We start from the raw sequence: 16,235 nt of genomic DNA, 5'->3' as shown, positions 1-16,235 counted from the left end.
GTCGTGTCACCTTTTATAGGTATGACCTAAAGCAAATCCCTAATGATTATACAGTGGAGTGAGAAATAGATTTAAGGGACGAGATCTGATAGACAGAGTGCCTGATCAATTATGGACGAAGGTTCATGACATTGTAAAGGAAATAGGCATTAAGATAATCCTAAAGAAAAAGAAATGCAAAAAAGCAAAATGGCTGTCTGAAGAGGCTTTACAAATAGCTGAGAAAAGAAGAGAAGCAAAAACCAAAGGAGAAAAGGAAAGATATACCCATTTGAATGCAGACTTCCAAAGAATGGCAAGGAGAGATAAGAAAAGCTTCCTCAGAGATAAATGGAAAGAAATAGAGGAAACAATAGAATGGGGAAGGCTAGAGATCTCTTCAAGAAAATTAGAGATACCAAGAGAACATTTCATTGAAAGATGGGCTCAACAAAGGATAGAAATGGTATGGACATAACAGAAGCAGAAGGTATTAAGAAGAGGTGGCAAGAATGCATAGAACTGTACAAAACAGATCTTTATGACACAGTTAATCACAATGGTGTGATCACTCATCTAGAGCCAGACATCCTGGAATGTGAATTCACTGGGTCTTAGGAAGCATTGCTATGAACAAAGCTAGTGGAGGTGATGGAATTCCAGTTGAGCTATTTAAAATCCTAAAAGATGATGCTGTGAAAATGCTGCACTCAATAGGTCAGCAAACTTGGAAAACTCAGCAGTGGCCACAGGACTGGGAAAGATCAGTTTTCATTCCAATCCCTAAGAAAGGCAATGCCAAAAAATGCTCAAACTACCACATAATTGCACTCATCTCACATGCTAGTAAAGTAATGTTCAAAATTCTCCAAGCCAGGCTTCAGCAATATGTAAACCATGAACTTCCAGATGTTCAAGCTGGTTTTAGAAAAGGCAGAGGAACTAGAGATCAAATTGCCAATATCTTCTGGATCATTGGAAAAGCCAGAGAGTTCCAGGAAAATATCTATTTCTGCTTTATTGACTATGCCAAAGCCTTTGACTGTGTGGATCACAATAAACTGGAAAATCTGGAAGAGGTGGAAATACCAGAACACCCAACAAGCCTCTTGAGAAACCTGTATGCAGGTCAGGAAGCAAAAGTTAGAACTGGACATGGAACAACAGACTGGTTCCAAATAGGAAAAAGAGTACATCAAGGCTGTATATTGTCCCCCTGCTTATTTAACTTATATGCAGAGTACATCATGAGAAACGCTGGGCTGGAAAAAGCGCAAGCTGGAATCAAGATTGCTGGGAGATAGATCAATAACCTCAGATATGCAGATGACACCACTCTTAGGGCAGAAAGTGAAGAACTAAAGAGCCTCTTGATGAAAGTGAAAGAGAAGAGTGAAAAAGTTGGCTTAAAGCTCAACATTCAGAAAACTAAGATCATGGCAACTGATCCCATCACTTCATTGCAAATAGATGGGGAAACAGTGGCTGACTTAATTTTTTGGGGCTCCAAAATCACTACAGATGATGATGTAGCCATGAAATTAAAATACACTTACTCCTTGGAAGGAAAGTTATGACCAACCTAGACAGCATATTCAAAAGCAGAGACATTACTTTGCCAACAAAGGTCCTTCTAGTCAAGGCTGTTTTTCCAGTAGTTATGCATGGATGTGAGAATTGGATTATAAAGAAACCTGAGTACCAAAGAACTGATGCTTTTGAACTGTGTTGGAAAAATCTCTTGAGAGTCCCTTGGACTACAAGGAGATCCAACCAGTCCATCCTAAGGGAGATCAGTCCTGGGTGTTCATTGGAAGGGCTGATGTTGAAGCTGAAACACCAGTACTTTGGCCACCTGATGTGAAGAGCTGACTCATTTGAAAAGACCCTGATGCTGGGAAAGATTGAAGGCAGGAGGAAAAGGGGATGACATGGGATGATATAGTTGGATGGCATTACTGACTCAGTGAACATGAGTTTGAGTAAACTCCTATATTTGATGATGGACAGGGAGGCCTGGTTTGCTGCTGTTCATGGGGTCACAAAGAATCGGACACGGCTGAACAACAGAACTGAGACTGATGCATTGTTTTTTACCTTTTTGGTGGATGTATCATGAGACACGTGGCGCTTCTGAAGCCTGGGTTCCTGGAATGATGCCCTCCTCTAACTAGATCTCATGATGGAATTGACTGGAGGAGAGTTGTTCTCTGATAACCCTTTCAACTGCCTCTGTGGCTGTTTTGTAATAATTCCTTTGCACATCTTATAGTTTATAGTCTTATCTTATATGATAATATCTAAGGAGGATGTTAGAAAGTAGGCTTTCCTGGGGATTTATAGACTTTACAGCCCACACCTGCTGCTATTGGTAGAGGGTACTGAACAAATATTAAACGTTAAATCCCAGGCAAGAATACTGGAGTGGGTTGCCATAGCAACACCAAACGACCATTGGTATGGGCTATGCTGTTGTAATAAAAAGAACCCGGGCTACAATGGCCTTCCAATAAAGTAAAAGCTCATTTCTTTTCCACATAACAGTCCAGAGTAAGTCATCCAGGGCTAATGGGATGGCTATTCTACCCCAAAACGTGAGCCTCAAGGCTGTTTTACTTGTTTCTATCTTCCAGCTCATAAGAATGAACAAAGAAATCGAAGATGGCATTAAATGTCTTTTTTTATTCATAGATATGTATTTTAGCCTGGTTTATTTTTATTATTGCTGTTGTATTTATTTTTGATTTTTTTTTTTCTTGGAAAGGTCAGTGCAAAAGAATAGCAGATGTCTTCACTTCAAAGTCAATTAGTGAAATTTGTGATCATTGTTTAAGTTTTTTGGAAAACCAGCACTTTTAATTTGCCACATTTTTTTTTTTTTTCTTCCTCATGTTAGGAAACCGAAATACATTCTTCTAGATTTCCTTGAGGCTAGAATTCAGAAATATGACTAAAATAACAGTTAGAATTTCCCTTTTATAAGGGTTAGGTAAAGTATGGTGAGGAGCCATTCTTCTTTCAGAGACAGAAGTGTCAGAGGCTGTAGCTCAATTAAGTGATACAAACTGAAAAATCTCTGCTCCTTCACTCAGTCAGCAAAATGTTTTGAAGCTGTTCATGTGTATTTGGTGAAATAATGTTTTAAAATTGTTAGGGAAATATAATTAAAAGCCTTCTTCCAAGCCAGAAACCCTCTCCACAGAGGCTGCAGAGACAGAAGACATGTTATAATTGAATAAGTATTAAACCAGAATGTGGGGCAAAATCACCAGCAGTCTGTTAAAAAGTTGAAAAAACAAAAAGAAATATCAGCATTTGACACAGCCAAACAGATAAAACTCACTAATTATCTAGTTTCAAGATAAACAATCAGTTCAGTTCAGTTCAGTCGCTCAGTCGTGTCTGACTCTTTGCGACCCCATGAATCGCAGCACGCCAGGCCACCCTGTCCATCACCAACTCCAGGAGTTCACTCAGACTCATGTCCATCGAGTCAGTGATGCCATCCAGCCATCTCATCCTCTGTCGTCCCCTTCTCCTCCTGCCCCCAATCCCTCTCAGCATCAGAGTCTTTTGCAATGAGTCAACTCTTCGCATGAGGTGGCCAAAGTACTGGAGTTTCAGCTTTAGCATCATTCCTTCCAAAGAAATCCCAGGGCTGATCTCCTTCAGAATGGACTGGTTGGATCTCCTTGCAGTCCAAAGGACTCTCAAGAGTCTTCTCCAACACCACAGTTAAAAAGCATCAATTCTTTGGTGCTCAGCCTTCTTCACAGTCCAACTCTCATATCCATACATGACCACAGGAAAAACCACAGCCTTGACTAGATGGACCTTTGTTGGAGATAAACAATGACTAGTCCTTAAGTCAGAGGACTTGAGGGCACCATTTGTTACACATAGTTCATCCTGGGTACACTTGGAATTGAGGTGACTATTTGTATCAGCTACTTGGCTTTATCCAGAAGTGGGAGGAAATCTCATATACTTACCACAGAAAGTATTTTTGCAACCCAAAGTGAGGTGCCCACTGAAATTAAGTTCTTATCCTCCTATAGAAACTGGGAGGTAAGGATGCAGTCTTCCTTAACATTTGCATTTCAGCTAAATAGCTCCTGAGTCCCTGAAAAGTTATACTTGCCATGATAAAGCTGACTAAAGGCTTGTTTAGTTTCAAAAGAATGTGTGTCCATTTCAAAGGAGGAGAAAGTACTTAATAATTACATGTATCTAAAGTAAATTATCTAAGAAAAAATAAAGGGGAGATATTTCTTGTATTATTTCAACATGAAGAATTAAGCTTATTGTTTTAAATTATATTTGTGTTCATAGTCTGAAGTCTGTAGCCCTAATTATCTTCTCATCATAGATTTCCTATGATTTAACTAATGTATTATGCAGTACTTTTCATTTAAACTTTTTTCCAAATGTGCTTCTCTTATTTGGAAATGATTATTCTAACTGATCACTGAGGAAGGCTTTCTTATGTCTCCTTGCTATTCTTTGGAACTCTGCATTCAAACGGTTTTATCTTTCCTTTTCTCCTTTGCTTTTAGATTCTCTTCTTTTCTCAGCTATTTGTAAGGCATCCTCAGACAACCATTTTTCCTTCTTGCATTTCTTTTTTGGGGGGGATGGTCTTGATCCCTGCCTCCTGTACAATGTCATGAATCTCTGTTCATAGTTCATCAGGCATTCTGTCTATCAGATCTAGTCCCTTAAATCTATTTCTCACTTCTGCTGTTTAATCATAAGGGATTTGATTTAGGTCATACCTGAATGGTCTAAAGGTTTTCCCTACTTTCTTCAATTGAAGTCTAAATTTGGCAATAAGAAGTTCATGATCTGAGCCACAGTCTGCCCCTGGTCTTGTTTTTGCTGACTGTAAAGAGCTTCTCCATCTTTGGCTGCAAAGAATATAATCAATCTGATTTTGGTGTTAGCCATCTGGTTACATCCATGTATAGTGTCTTCTCTTGTGTTGTTGGAAGAGGAGTTTGCTATGACCAGTGCGTTCTCTTGGAAGAACTCTATAAGACTTTGGCCTGCTTCATTCTGTACTCCAAGGCCAAATTTACCTGTTACTCCAGGTGTTTCTTGACTTCCTACTTTTGCATTTCAGTCCCAAATAACGAAAAGGACATCTTGTTTGGGTGGGGGTTCTAGAAGGTCTTGTAGGTCTTCATAGAACCATTCAATATCAGCTTCTTCAGCATTACTGGTCAGGGTATAGATTTGGAATACCATGATATTGAAAGGCTTGCCTTGGAAACAGAGACTACTCTGTCGTTTTTGAGATTGCATCCAAATTCTGCATTTCAGAATCTTTTGTTGACTATGATGACTACATTTCCTTTAAGGGATTCTTGCCCACAGTAGTAGATATAATGGTCATCTGAGTTAAATTCACCCATTCCAGTCCATTTTAGTTCGTTTATTCCTAAAATGTCGATGTTCACTCTTGCCATCTCCTGTTTGATCACTTCCAATTTGCCTTGATTCATGGACCTAACATTCCAGGTTCCTATGCAATATTGTTCTTTACAGCATCAGACCTTGCTTCCATATCCAGTCACATGCACAACTGGGTGTTGTTTTTTCCTTTGGCTTTGTTTTCATTCTTTCTGGAGTTATTTCTCCACTGATCTCCAGGAGCATATTGGGCACCTACTGACCTGGGAAGTTCATCTTTCAGTGTCATATCTTTTTGCTTTCTCATACGGTTCATGGGGTTCTCAAGGAAGGAATATTGAAGTGGTTTGCCATTCCCTTCTCCAGTGGACCACATTCCATCAGAACTCTCTACCATGACCTGTCCTACTTGGGTGGCCTGTCATGGTATGACTCATAGTTTCCTTGAGTTAGACAAGGCTGTGGTCCATGTGATTAGATTGATTAATTTTCTGTGACTGTGGTTTTCAGTCTGTCTTCCCTCTGATGGAGAAGGATAAGAGGCTTCTGGAAGCTTCCTGATGGGATAGACTGACTGAGGGTGATACAAGGTCTTATTCTGATGGGCAGGGCCATGCTCAGTAAACCTTTAAACCAAGTTTCTGTTGATAGCTGGAGCTGTGTTCCCTCCCTGAAATGGCAACCCACTCCAGTATTCTTGCCTGGAGAATACCATGGGTAGAGGAGCCTGGTGGGCTACAGTCCACGGGGTCGCAAAGAGTCGGACACGACTAAGCAACTTCACTTTCAAACTATGGTGGAGGTAATGAAGATATTGGTGACCTCCCTCAAAAGATATTATCCATTTACTGCTACAGTCCACACCCCCAACCCTGCAGCAGGCTGCCACTGACTGACACTTTAACTGGAGACTTCCAGACACCCACAGACAAGTCTCATGTGGGGGTCACTGTTCCTTTCTCCTGGAATGGGAAAGAATAGAATGGGAAAGACTAGAGATCTCCTCAAGAAAATGAGAGATACCAAGGTAATATTTCATTCAAAGATGGGCTCAATAAAGGACAGAAATGGTATGGATGTAACAGAACCAAAAGATATTAACAAGAAGTGGCAAGAATACACAGAATAACTGTACAAAAAGATCTTCATGACCCAGATAACCATGGTTGTGTTATCACTCACCTAGAGCCAGACATCTGGAATGCAAAGTCAAGTGGGCCTTAGAAACATCACTACGAACAAAGTTAGTGGAGGTGATGGAATTCCAGTTGAGCTATTTCAAATCCTAAAAGATGATGCTGTGAAAGTTCTGCACTCAATATACCATCAAATTTGGAAAACTTAGAAGTGGCCACGGGAGTGGAAAATGTCAGTTTTCATTCCAATCCCAAAGAAAGACAATGCTAAAGAATGCTCAGACTGCTGCATAATTGCACTCGTCTCACATGCTAGCAAAGTAATGCTCAAAATTCTCCAAGCCAAGCTTCAACAATACCTGAATTGTGAACTTCCAGATGTCATAGCTGGCTTTAGAAAACGAAGAGGAACCAGAGATCAAATTCCCAACATCCGCTGGATCACTGAATAAACAAGAGAGTTCCAGAAAAAACATCTATTTCTGCTTTATTGACTATGAAAAATCTTTTGACTGTGTGGATCACAATAAAGTGTGGAAAATTCTGAAAGAGATGGGAATACTAGACCACCCAACCTGCCTCTTGAGAAATCTATATGAAGATCGGGAAGCAAAAGTTAGAACTGGACATGGAACAACAGACTGATTCCAAATAGGAAAAGGAGTACATCAAGGATGTATATTGTCACCCTGCTTATTTAACTTATATGTAGAATACATCATGAGAAACCCTGGGCTGGAAGAAGCACAAGCTGAAATCAAGATTGCTGGGAGATATATCAATAACCACAGATATGCAGATGACACCACCCTTAAAGAAGAAAGTGAAGAAGAACTAAAGAGCCGCTTGATGAAAGTGAAAGAGGAGAGTGAAAAAAGTTGGCTTAAAGTTCAACATTCAGAAAACTAAGATCATGGAATCCAGTCCCATCTCTTCATGGCAAATAGATTGCAAAACAGTGGAAACTGTGGCTGACTTAATTTTTTGGGGCCCCAAAATCACTACAGATGGTGACTGCAGCCATGAAATTAAAAGATGCTTACTCCTTGGAAGGAAAGTTATGACCGACCTAGTCAGTATATTAAAAAGCAGAGACATTACTTTGTCAACAAAGATCCATCTAGTCAAGTCTATGGTTTTTCCAGTAGTCACATATGGATGTGAGAATTGGACCATAAAGAAGGCTGAGCACTGAAGAATTGACACTTTTGAACTGTGGTGTTTGAGAAGACTCTTGACTGCTAGGAGATCCAACCAGTCCATCCTAAAGCAGATCAGTCCTGGGTGTTCATTGGAAGGACTCATGTTGAATCTGAAACTCTAATACTTTGGCCACCTGATGCAAAGAGCTGACTCATTCAAAAAGACCCTGATGCTGGGAAAGATAGATTGAGGGCAGGAGGAAATGGGGATGACAGAGGATGAGATGGTTGGATGGCATCACTGACTCAATGGACATGAGTGTAGGTAGGCTCTGGGAGTTGGTGGTGGACAGGGAGACCTGGCGTGCTGTAGTGCATGGGGTCGCAAAAAGTCGGACATGACTGAGCGAGTGAACTGAACTGAACTGAACTGAAATTTTTTCAGCTAGGCCACCCTTATTGCTCATGCCTAACGCCCTACCTAATGAATCTGATACAGCTGCACCTTTGTAATTTTACAAAGAAGGTTTGCAAGTTGTATTTGTTCACATGTATAAATTAAACAGCTTCAAATTTACACTTTTTAAATTGGTAAATTTGTACACTGGGATAAGTTTTTTCTATTTTAAAGAAAATATTCAGTACAAACTAAAGATAAATTTACTAAAAAATAGGGACTGCAGAATGAGAATAATATTTTCATGATACCAATGCATAACTGATATTATCTGTGTTTGCTGGCTCTATAGTTTTTGACTTCCCAGGTGACTCAGTGGTAAATAATCTGTCTGTATAGGAGGCTATGGTTTGATCCCTGATCAGGAACATCCCCTGGAGAAGGAAATAACAACCCACTCCAGTATTCTTGCCCAGGAAATCTCATGGACAGAGGAGTCTGGCAGGCTCCAGTCCATGGGATCATAGGCAATTGGACATGATTGAGCAACTGAGCAAGCACAGAGTTTCTGTCATAATGAACTTTCAAATTCCCTTTGGTAACTCAGTATCATAGATTATCTGCATCTATACAAGTTAATATACAGTAACTCTGCAGCCATTTGCTGGAGTTGTTTTGTTTTTGTTTTAAACACTGAAAGATTCTTTATCTACCTATCTGAAATTCTCCTATAAAAAATATTGTCCAAATCTATAAAGGCCAAATGTAATATTTTTTTTTCTGATTTGAGGAATTTATTATTTGATATATTACTTTTATTGTCACTGGCATAAGTTTTCAATCTTTAATGTTTATCAAGAAATCTATGGGGTCTAAATTAGACAATAAATACCATAATTTACTTTCACTTAGCTATATTTTAAATATTTTCTCATGTAACAAAACAAATATTGTGAAGAGTAGATATTAGTACTTTCTGTGGAGATTGGTCAACACTTAGACCTTCATACAACACCTACTGAATCAGAGGCCCCTAAATTGTGTTCTCAGGATGTATAATCACTGAAAGTTTACCAGGTGATTCTCACATGAATCCTTGACTGAAAATCAGTGTTTTAAAGCTAGGTTTTAATGGAAAAAAAAAGAATAGTAATGACATATAATATTTATTATTTGCTTTCTGTATGCCAGCCTTTGTGTGAAATCCTTAACTTGTAATAACTTATATAATCCTTACAACGATTCAATGAAGTAAGTATAATGTTTTATCTTTAGAATTTAGAAATGTAAGCTAATTTAGCCAATTAATTTGTTTTCCATAGCCTCAGCAACATTAGGTATTATCCTTTATTTCCCTTTATATTTCAAAGTATATAATTAGGTGAATTGTTTTCATGTTGCTTTAACATGACTTTCGGTTATTAATAGTGATGTCATTGGGAGGAGGGTTTCATTTCCCTATTAGAAAATGCCTGTATATTTCAAAGACACTGTGTCAGCCTATCATGCTAGGCTTGGTATTAATACAAGAAAGGTAGGAGAGATGGACATCTGATAAACAGATGTAATAAACGATACTAGGTGGGAAGTTAGCCATGAGCAAAGAGATGTGGCCTAGCCAGGAAAGATTCATATTGGTCTCTAAACCCCACCCCAGACATGCCCCCGTGTGGCCCAGAAGTGTTCACAGATGTGCTGCAAAATAATCATAGAGATGTTTCCAACTCCAGAGCTTGCACCCTAGGTGCACAGTGGATACAGACTAACCACGGGGACTTCTCAACTTTGGCACATTCACTTTTGATGCACAGCTGTCTTCAAGTGACCTTAGGCAGCCCGGAGCCCACTAAGGGTTCATAAACATTCTATACATACTGATTATAACAGATTGACTTACAGGAAAGACAAGCTCAATAGAGTCTATCAATCAAAACTGTCAGTCCACACCCACCTAGATGAATATACAAAAACCCTGTCTTGAAAACCCCCATACCTCATCATTCTGGGGCCAGTGTCTCTTTTAGTTTGGGCCACCTCTCTCTTGAGGTACTCTTTCTGTTCTTTCTTCAGTAAACTTGTTTTTGCTTGGGTAAGAACTCAGAGTTTTCATTGGGTCCTTACCAAGAACCAAGGCTCACAAGAAAGGGTGATAATTGACCCTCTCCAAATCCACCAAAACAGGAAACCAGCATTAGTGCACCTGGTCCTGCAGGGATAAGGGGGTGAGGGTGATTATCAAAACAGAGGAGAGAGGGAGAGAGAGAGAGGTTTGTATCGAGAACAGCTCTTGCCATCAGCCCTGTAACCTGAAATAAGAAATCAGTAGAAGTGAAAATTCTGACTCTATTTCTCCCACCCTCTAGTTTCTTACTTGGAACTTGTATTCTCAAATGTATAACCCCAGCCTGAGGCCCAGGATTAGCAAGCCTGTTTTCTATGGACTTCCCTGGTAGCATAGATGGTAAAGAACCTCCCTAAAATACAGGAGACCTGGATGGGCAGCATATGTACACCCATGGCTGATTCATGTCAATGTATGGCAAAACCCACTACAATATTGTAAAGTAATTAGCCTCCAATTAAAATAAATTAAATAAATAAATAAAAGAAAAAGAAAAATCCCCTGGAGAAGGGAATGGTTACCTACTCCAGTTCTTGCCTGGAGAATTCTATGAACAGAGAGGAGCCTAGAGGGCTACAGTCCATGGAGTCACAAAGAGTTGGACACGACTGAGTGACTAATACTCTTACTTAACTGTAACTTACTTTCTTGTTTCCAGGGCAAGGACAAGAATAAAAATGACCACAGAAGGGTGAACAAAAATATGCTGCACAAAGCTTCAGGGTCATATGCTCAGCTATAAACTGGAATTCAGTTATCGCTATTTTGAGAAGTGAAAGGAAAGTTATGCTAACAGGTAAAGTTGACCTAAGACTTCAGCATTCCTTTAGCAAAACCAAACTGGGTCACAAACAGCTCAATGTTTTTCTCAATGTGAAGGTTGCCTTCTGCTCTCCTCTAAAAGAAAACTTTGATACAATGAAAGGTAAACAAAAGATAACATAAAATTAACATCTCAAAGTGTGTGATTCACTTAGTATGTTTGACATGTTTTGCAAATAACCACTTCTCTAAAAATATTTTCATAACAACAAAAGAAAACCTTATGACAATTAAGCAGTCACTTACTAATCTTTCTTTTATCCAGAAAATTATTAAACTGCTTTTTGTCTATCTCTTATGAAATTCCCTATGCAGATACTATGTGAATCATACACTTAAATGTTAAATTTATATGTGACTTTTGCCTCAATGAGAATTTGTAAAATGAAAGGATGTGTGCTGCTGCTGCTGCTGCTGCGTCTCTTCAGTCGTGTCCAGCTCTGTGTGACCCCATAGACGGCAGCCCACCAGGCTCCTCCTTCCCTGAGATTCTCCAGACAAGAATACTGGAGTGGGTTGCCATTTCCTTCTCCAATACATGAAAGTGAAAAGTGAAATTGAAGTTGCTCAGTTGTGTCCAACTCTTCACGACCCCATGGACTGCAGTCAACCAGGCTCCTCTGTCCATGGGGTTTTTCAGGCAAGAGTACTAGAGTGGGGTGCCATTACACAAATTTTAAATTTGAATTAATAAAATCATGTTATAATAATTCTGAATATGTTTTCCAATGGAGAAGCTCTATACTGTGGCTCAGATCATGAACTCCTTATTGCCAAATTCGGACTTAAATTGAAGAAAGTGGGGAAAACCACTAGACCATTCAGGTATGATCTAAATCAAATCCCTTATGATTATACAGTGGAAGTGGGTAATAGATTTAAGGGACTAGATCTGATAGACAGAGTGCCTGATGAACTGTGGATGAAGGTTTGTGACATTGTACAGGAGACAGGAATCAAGACCACCCCAAGAAAAAGAAAAGGAAAATGGCTGCCGGAGGAGGCCTTACAAATAGCTGTGAAAAGAAGAGAAGAAAAACCAAAGGAGAAAAGGAAAGATATACCCATTTGAATGCAGAGTTCCAAAGAATAGCAAGGAGAGATAAGAAAGACTTCTTCAGCGATCAATGCAAAGAAATAGAGGAGAACAATAGAATAGGAAAGACTAGAGATTTCTTCAAGAAAACTAAAGATATTAAGGGAAAATTTCATGCAAAGATGGGCTCAATAAAGGACAGAAATTGTATGAACCTAACAGAAGCAGAAGATACTAAGAACAGGTGGCAAGAATACACAGAAGAGCTATACAAAAAAGATCTTCACAACCAAGATAATCACGATGATGTGTTCACTCACCTAGAGCCAGATATCCTGGAATGTGAAGTCAAGTGGGCCTTAGGAAGTATCACTATGAACAAAGCTAGTGGAGGTGATGGAATTCCAGTTGAGCTATTTCAAATCCTAAAAGTTGATGCTGTTAAAATGTTGCACTCAATAGGTCAGCAAATTTGGAAAACTCAACAGTGGCCACAGGACTGGAAAAGGTCAGTTTTCATTCCAATCCCAAAGAAAGGCAATGCCAAAGAAGGCTCAGACTACAGCACAATTGCACTCATCTCACATACTAGTAAAGTAATGCTCAAAATTCTCCAAGCCAGGCTTCAGCAATATGTGAACCATGAACTTCCAGATGTTCAAGCTGGTTTTAGAAAAGGCAGAGGAACCAGTAATCAAATTACTAACATCTGCTGGATCACTGAAAAAGCAAGAGAGTTCCAGAAAAAAAATCTATTTCTGCCTTATTGCCTATGCCAAAGCCTTTGACTGTGTGGATTACAATAAACTGAAAAATTCTGAAAGAGATGGGAATACCAGATCAGCTGACCTGTCTCTTGAGAAACCTGTATGCAGATCAGGAAGCAAAAATTAGAACTGGACATGGAACAAATTAGACATGCCAGTTAGTTCCAAATAGGAAAAGGAGTACGTCAAGGCTGTATATTGTCACCCTGCTTATTTAACTTATATGCAGAGTACATCATGAGAAATGCTGGGCTGGATGAAGCACAAGCTGGAATCAAAATTGCTGGGATATATATCAATAACCTCAGATATGCAGATAACACCACCTTTATGGCAGAAAGTGGAGAACTAAAGAGCCTTTTGATGAAAGTGAAAGAGGAGAGTGAAAAAGTTGGCTTAAAGTTCAACATTCAGAAAACTAAGATTATGGCATCTGGTGCCATCACTTCATGGCACATAGGGAAACAGTGGATACAGTGGCTGACTTTATATATTTTGGATTCCAAAATCACTGCAGATGGTGATTGCAGCTATGAAATTGAAAGATGTTTACTCTTTGGAAGGAAAGTTTTGACCAACCTAGACAGTATATTCGGAGAAGGCAACGGCACCCTACTCCAGTACTTTTGCCTAGAAAATCCCATGGATGGAGGAGCCTGGTAGGCTGCAGTCCATGGGGTCGCTAGTGTCGGACACGACTGAGTGACTTCACTTTCACTTTTCACTTTCATGCATTGGAGAAGGAAATGGCAACCCACTCCAGTATTCTTGCCTGGAGAATCCCAGGGATGGGGAAGCCTGGTGGGCTGTGGTCTATGGGGTCGCACAAAGTTGGACACGACTGAAGCGACTTAGCAGCAGCAGCAGCAGCAGCAACAGACAGTATATTATAAAGCAGAGACATTACTTTGTTAACAAAGGTCCCTGTAATCAAGGCTATGGTTTTTCCAGTAGTTATGTATGGATGTGAGAGCTGGACTATGTAGAAACCTGAGCACCGAGTAAGTGATGCTTTTGAATTGTGGTGTTTGAGAAAACTCTTGAGAGTCCCTTGGTCTGCCAGGAGATCCAACCAGTCCATCCTAAAGGAGATAAGTCCTGGGTGTTCATTGGAAGGACTGGGATGTTGAAGCTGAAACTCCAATACTTTGGCCACCTGATGCGAAGAGCTGACTCTTTTGAAAAGACCCTGATGCTGCGAAAGATTGAGGACAGGAGAAGAATGGGACAACAGAAGATAAGATGGTTGAATGGCATCACCGACTCAATGGACATGAATTTGGACAGACTCTGGGAGTGGTGACGGACAGGGAGGCCTGGCATGCTGCAATCCATGGTGTCACATAGAGTCAGAGATGACTGAACGACTGAGCTGAACTGATCTTAAACTTATTTTGCTCGATACAAGATACTGTTAAAGATATAAAATAGATCAAAATAGGATATGTACCAAAAGATCTCTTTAGCACATTACTGTGCAAAGAATAAGCAATGTATAGAGGAAACAAAGAAGTACATATTCTACTTACTTAGGAATATTTAGGTTATATGCATCTAAATTTTCTGAACACATATGCATTCTCATTACAGCCCTAAAGCAAATTATTCTATTCGTTCTTTACTGAATCTCATTAAAAATAGAGTCAAGCCCTTCATCAAATTATGAGTACTACTCTAACCATTGTAATCCATTTTTCTGTTGAAGAATACTGAGTTTATAAATGTTGTAACAAGAATGTCAACTCTGCAACCAGATTGCATTACACACACACACACACACACACACACACACACACACACACACACACACACATATATATATATAATATATGTACTTCTTTTTAATTACAGCATAAAATACTGGACTTAATAAAATCTCTCAATGAATTCAGTTATGACACAATCCTAGACTTTGACCACAGCTTGCTTGAAACATTTGATAGCCCTCATAATTGAGATGTTAAGTTTCAGAAGATTTAAGCTTTGTTTATACAGGAACTTATTTATCCCAAAATACCATACTTGGCTCATATCATCTCCGAATCCACAATAATGCCTTTCCTGAATTATTTAATAATATATCTTCATATTTTTCAGGGGGCATCCAGGAAGAAATTTTCACTTAGGAAGTATTTTCAATGCTCTATTCAAATATTTTGTGTGTTACACTGATCAAAATGTTTTATACGAATATTCCCTAAATAAATGGTGGATAAAATCTGCTCTTGACAAAAAAATTGCCTGGTTAAATGAAAGATATTTTCTTTAATTCTTTATTCAGTTCAGTTCAGTTCAGTTCAGTTGCTCAGTCGTGTCCGACTCTTTGCGACCCCATGAATCGCAGCATGCCAGGCCTCCCTGTCCATCACCAACTCCCCAAGTTCACTCAGACTCACATCCATCGAGTCAGTGATGCCGTCCAGCCATCTCATCCTCTGCCGTACCCTTCTCCTCCTGCCCACAATCCCTCCCAGCATCAGAGTCTTTTCCAATGAGTCAACTCTTCACATGAGGTGGCCAAAGTACTGGAGTTTCAGCTTTAGCATCATTCCTTGCAAAGAAATCCCAGGGCTGATCTCCTTCAGAATGGACTGGTTGGATCTCCTATATCACTATAAATACAGAAACATGATTATATTACTATGAAATTTAAACCCATTAAATGTTATTCAGGAATTTTAGATTCACTTGACTTTGTAGATACTGTTTTCTGCATTTACAAATGGATTTGTTGAATAAAACAATTATTTTATAGGTATGTACATTAATCTAATATTACTTTAACAGCTCTATTGAGCTAAAGTTGGCATATTACAATAATTGGAGCTTTATATGCAGTTGTAAGTAATACAGAGAGAGATCCTATGTAAATTTTACCCAGTTTCCCACCAACAACTTCTTAACAAAACTCTGGTACAGTATTACCAGGATATTGACATTTTAAAATCCACTGACCTATTTCAGATTTCCTAGGTTTTCTTTGTCCCTATGTGTGTGTGGGTGTGTGTACTAATTCTATGTAATTTTATCATATGTGTAGGTTCACATATTCTCCACCAGAGTCAAGATACAAAACAATATGGTATTCACAAGGTTCCCTCTTGTGGCTCTTTTATAACTAGTTCATCTCTCTCTCAGCTCTATATTCCTGATAGTATGTATGTGTGTGCGAAAGTCGCTCAGTTGTGTCTTGACTATTTGCGATCCTATGGATTGTAGTCTGCCAGGCTCCTCTGTCCATGGAATTCTCCAGGCCAAAATACTGGAGTGGGTAGCCATTCCTTTCTCCAGGGGATCTTCCCAACCCAGGGTTTGAAATCAGGTCACCCGCATGGCAGGTGGATTCTTTACCGTCTGAGCTACCAGGGAAACCAATATTCCTGACTACCCTGTAAAAAAGATTAATCCAGTAATCTGGAAGC

Source organism: Bos indicus, chromosome 12 (assembly GCF_029378745.1).
Source record: "Bos indicus isolate NIAB-ARS_2022 breed Sahiwal x Tharparkar chromosome 12, NIAB-ARS_B.indTharparkar_mat_pri_1.0, whole genome shotgun sequence".
NCBI classification, from domain to species: domain Eukaryota; kingdom Metazoa; phylum Chordata; class Mammalia; order Artiodactyla; family Bovidae; genus Bos; species Bos indicus.
The sequence above is the reverse complement of the archived record's forward strand: the minus strand, read 5'-3'. Positions refer to the sequence as shown.